Source organism: Tenrec ecaudatus, chromosome 5, assembly GCF_050624435.1.
Source record: "Tenrec ecaudatus isolate mTenEca1 chromosome 5, mTenEca1.hap1, whole genome shotgun sequence".
NCBI classification, from domain to species: Eukaryota; Metazoa; Chordata; class Mammalia; order Afrosoricida; family Tenrecidae; genus Tenrec; species Tenrec ecaudatus.
Genome location: NC_134534.1, coordinates 74904929 through 74910255, shown reverse-complemented (window position 1 = coordinate 74910255; position 5327 = coordinate 74904929). Strand labels below are relative to the sequence as shown.

The 5327-nt window shown below is 42.8% G+C and overlaps 1 non-coding gene across 1 annotated transcript; it reads right to left on the bottom strand.

The window, feature by feature from the left end:
• Nucleotides 1-557: 557 nt before the first annotated feature.
• LOC142449606 (small nucleolar RNA SNORA64/SNORA10 family) lies at nucleotides 558-689 on the bottom strand. The gene has a single exon (XR_012784742.1). It is a non-coding gene; the product is annotated as a small nucleolar RNA SNORA64/SNORA10 family (small nucleolar RNA).
• Nucleotides 690-5327: the final 4638 nt, after the last annotated feature.

Here is a 5327-nt window from a genome sequence, read left to right as displayed (position 1 = left end):
AAGATAGTAGCTAGGGCTTTGGGGCGTATACAAAAGCAAACAGCCATTTAAAAGAATAATGAACTAGTTTATTTGAAAGAAAATACACCAACTTAAGTGTGATCAAAATATTTTTTAATAAAACCATGATTGGAGGAGGGGAAATATTAGGTTACATTCTAAGCACTTGGTGTATGGATGGCTACAGTGGGAGCCCTAAATCTATTTGGAGTCTTAACATAAATTCAGCCAACATTGAGTTGTGTGCATTGACCAACAATGTAAAAAGCTTAGCCCTCAGGCAGAATGTATCTGAAAGTATATTGCTGTCATTTCTCTGGTCAGAAACTTGCATGAGAATTCCCTTGATAGAAATTGGGTTACCATAGTCACATGTTCACAAGTTAGACCACAAGCAAGGTGATGAAAAGGTCTGGAAACTTTTTTTTCTAAGCTTTTTTAATATGCAGTAATAGATGCACCCCCATGATAGTCTGTCTCTACTTCTGTGACTGTGATTGATTGAACCACTGACCATTGTGATTTGTTCCTCTTTTTTTTTTTCTTTTTTTTCCAGGGCCTGTCGTGCCCCCCGGAAGGGACAGGCCACAGGAGGCCTGCCCGAGGTCCTGCGGGCATCCTTTCTCTCTCTCCTCTTTACGAAAGTCACACATGTTGTGGCAGGTGTAACCATGCAGAGCAGGGAGAGTGTTCCTCTTCTTTAAAATGTGTGTGTGTGTGTGTGTGTGTGTATATATATATATATATATATATATATATATATATATATATATATATATGTTCCAGAGTTCAAACCATTCATCAAGGTCTGCTCCCACCCTGTCCCCTATTTTACCTCCCCACCCCTGATTACCCTTCGCCCTCTATGGTCCTCTATTACCCTTTCACTGAAGTCAACACCTGTCCACTCTCTAGTCCCTTGTTTCCTCTGCCCTCCCTGCCTTCCCTTTATCACCCCCAATGTCTCTGTTTCTGTGTTTACCCCACAATAGTGGTCTCAAATGTATTTGTTCTTTTGTGATTGACTGACTTCACCTGGACTAATGATCTCTAGGTCCATCCAGGGCATGAGGTGCTTCACCATTTGATGGTGTTAAATTAATCCCCATGTCTCTGTAACCACCACCAAATAATTGGCTGAGATTATACAAATAGGATAGGTGTACCAAAATAGAGGGGATTGATCAATATTTGTCACCATCCCACTGTCTCTGTGGATGAGATGCCTTTAAAGCTGCATTAGAGAGAAAGGATCTTGGAAAAGCCCATTCAAGATTTCCATCTGAAGTGGCAGAAGCCACTGAGACGAACTGCCTCACACACTGTGGCCCAGAGACTCAGAGGGGCAGTGCTCAGTACCTGCTCCTCATCTGGCCTGAGAGAATGGAGCTGTGGTACAGAGTGACACATGGGCTAGCTTCTTGGCCTATGAGGGCAAGGGTCAAAATGCTCCATGACTGAGAGACTAAGAACCAGAGGGAGACTTAGCTACCATGGGGCGTAGAGGCTGAGAACCGGAGAAAGACTTACCTGTAGCTATTGGCTGAGGAGAACAATGACTATGTCATTACTGTTTGCCAATCCTGATTTCGGGTAACCTATTCACTTCTCTAATAACCGCCCTTATTTATAAGTATTGTCTGTGAGTTCTGCGTGGCCACTACAGTGAATTGGGGAACCCAGCACAGACGGAGACTGGTGTGGCAGACTGGTTGATGGAAAAATATGTAAAGAAGGAGGGACCAGGGAGGCTTGTCTAACTTCTGATTTATGACAATTGGGAAGTCAGAGGAGAGCAGATACCTCCACATACATGTTTATTATTGTATATGGTTACATCATGTGTAGTAATGCATAGTCTTCCATTGTGTGTATATACCTAGTTTCTTTGTCCATTCTTCCATGGATGGACATTTGGCCTCTTTCCAGTTTCTTGGTATTATGAACATGGGAGTACAAGTGGCTGTTATATGTCTCTTATTTCATTAGAGTGTATACCAAGCAGAGGTATTGCTGGATCATGTGAATTGTCTGTTCCCAGTTGTGTGAGGTAGCACCACATCATTACCACAATGGTTTACATATTTACAGCCCCCACCCTCAGCAATGTATGAAGGTCCCATTTTTCCCTCACCTTCCCCAACATTTGTTGTTTCCTATTTTTGGAAATGGGCTATCTTGTCAGTGTAAAGTGATGTGGCATCATTGCTTTGATTTGCATCTTCTGAATGGCTAATGATCACAAGTATATTTTCATATTCTTGTTAGCTATTTGTACGCCATTTTTGGTGAACTATCTGTTCCTGTCCTTTGCACACTTTTAAAAACAAATCATTTTATTGGGACTCGTACAACTCTTATCAAAATCCATCCATCTATCCATTATGTCAAGTACATTTGTACATTTGTTGCCATCATCATTCTCAAAACATTTGCTTTCTACTGAGCCCTCGGTATCAGCTCCTCATTTTGTCCCTCCCTCCCCACTCCTTCCTCCACCTTGAACCCTTGATAAATTTATAAATTATTATTATTTTGTCATATCTTACACCATCCAATGTCTCCCTTCACCCACTTCTCCGCTGTCCGTCCCCCAGAGAGGAGGTTATATATACATCCTTGTTATCTGTTCCCTCTTTCTCTCTCACCTCCTTCCACCCTCCCACTATTGCCACTCTCACCACTGGTCCTGAGGGGATCATCTGTCCTGAATTCCCTGTGTTTACAGTTCCTATCTGTACCAGTGTACATGCTCCGGATTTGTAAGGTAGACTTGGAATCATGAGAGCGGGCGGGCGGGGGGGGAGGAGGCGGGAGGAAGCATTCGAGAATTAGAGAAAAATTGTATGCTTCATCATTGCTACCGTGTAGCTTGACTGGCTTGTCTCCTCCCTGTAGGCCTTCTACAAGGTATGTCCAATTTCCCACAGATGGGACTTGGATCCCTACTCTGCAACACCCCACCCTCTTGTTCACAATGCTATGATTTTTTTGGTCTTTGATGCCTGATATCTGATACTTTCGACACCTTGTAATATCACAGGCTGGTGTGCTTTTTCCATGTGGGCTTTGTTGTTTTATAGTTAGATGGCTTGTTGTTTATCTTCCAGCCTATAGGACCCCTGATTCTATATCTTTTGACAGCAAGGCATCATCAGCTTTCTTCACTGCATTTACTTATGCACCCGCTTTGGCTTCAGCAATTAAGTTGGGACAGGCTGGTGTGCTTCTTCCATGTGGGTTTTACTGTTTCTCAGCTAGATGGTCACTTGCTTATTTTCAGGCCTTTAAGACCTCAGATGCTATATCTATTGGGAGCTGGGCACCATCAGCTTTCTTCACCACATTTGCTTGTGCACCCATTGTCTTCATCAATCATGCCAGGAACATGAGCATCTCAGAATGCCAAATTGTTAGAACAAAGTGTTCTTGTGTTGAGGGAGTACTTGAGCAGGTATCCACTGTCCATCTGTTTCCTTAATACTAAACCTATAAATATATGTAAATATATCTATTTCCCCCTCATTGTATATAAATATATTTACATCCGTATGTGCCTGTATTTAGATCTCTATAACTGCCCTTTGCCTCCTACTTCTTTTGTACTTTCCTCTTGTCCCACTATCATGTTCAGCCTTCATTTGGGTTTTACAAATTTTTCTGTTACATTGCCCTTGATCTAGCCCTACCAGACCTCTTACGCCCTCCTTGCCACTGATTTTGGATCACTTGTTGTTCCCTTGTCCCTGAGTTTGTTAACACCCACTTCCTTTCCTCTGCCTACTCCTCTCCCTTGTCCCCCCAAACTGTCATCCCATTGTTCTTTCTTCCATCTTGTTTATCCCACCTATCCCTTCCAGGTAGACATACAGCAACAACAATATGCACCATCACAAGACTGAGTACAATGAAATAACAATAGAAAGTAAAACAATAGCTAAAACAACAACACACACACAAACCATAAATATTCAGGGTCTATTTGTTGTCCTTCCCGAGTGCTTTCCGGTTGAGTCTGATGGGGTGCATTGCCCTGGCCCTACATCTATCCCTGGGACTTCATTGCTCTGCTCCCCCCGCTGCTCGGCTGCATGCCCCCAGAGCCTGGCTTTAGCATGTTGGGCTCAGGGTGGGCACAATTCCCACTGTGTGTCTCTAGTGTTGTCCCCCACGGTGCTATGGGTCAGTGAGGAATGCTATGTCCCATGGTCATCTCTGTGCATTGCTGCTCTGAGCAGAAACATTGATCTCAGAGTTTGGTGAGTCAGGATGTGCTTCACTTTTTTTTTTCTCCCTTCCCCCCTCGTTGGCTCCTGTATGCTCTGATCAGACAACTCCCTCTTCTTGACCTATAGTTTCAGTGCTGTCCTCTGAATTGAATTCTTCTGGGGGGAGGATGGTGCTGTCCACTTATTTGGTAATGGGGCCGGCCCCTCAGGCCTCTCTATTGGTTCCCTGCTTCATGTCAGTGTGTTGCGTTCTGGGAGCTCTGGGTTGAAGTCTGGTCCCACTTTCCTTGTGGAGACACAATCAACACCCTCCCCCTGTGTGGGTTAGTGCCCTGTTCTCCTGGCTACCCATCTTTTTTTTCCCTACACTCTATTTTAGTGGGCTACCATATGTATCCCTGAGTTTAGTCTGGCCCCTGCCATATTACCTAGACCTCACCCCAGGGACGGATGTATACAGTAGCTTCTTCCCTATGCCCCTTTTGAATTTTTTGTGCTTTTGTCCCTTTGTGCTTGTCTTACTTCATTTAGCATAATATCCTCCAGTTCTTCCCATGCAGTGATGTGCTTCACGTGGTCATCACTGCTTTTTAGGGATGCATAATACTCCATTGTATGTATGTACCACAGTTTTTTTAATCCATTTGCCTGTTTGGTAGAAATTTGGGCTGTTTCCAGCTCCTTGCAATTGTGAACTGATTTGTACTTTTTAATTGGGCTATTTGTGTTTTTCTTATTGAGTTACGGCCATTTTCTATAGCTTTTAGATATTAGTTCCTTGTCTGCTGTGTTATTGCCAAAACATTTTTACCAGTCTATGGGTTCCCTTTTGACCCTTTTAAAGTATTTTTATGCTCACACAAAAATGTCTTATTTTAAGTATGAGCTAGTCATCTATTTTGTCTTCGACTCTGTGCTTCCTTCAATATATTTGATATATTCCTGTATTGTAGAACAAAGACCTTAAGTTTGTCTCTATTGTATCATTGATTATCTTTATAGCTGTAGGATTTAGATTTAGGTCGTTGATCCATCTTCATTTCTTTTTTATTTTTACATGAGATATACGTCTTGTTTCAGTCCTTTGCAGCTGGAGAT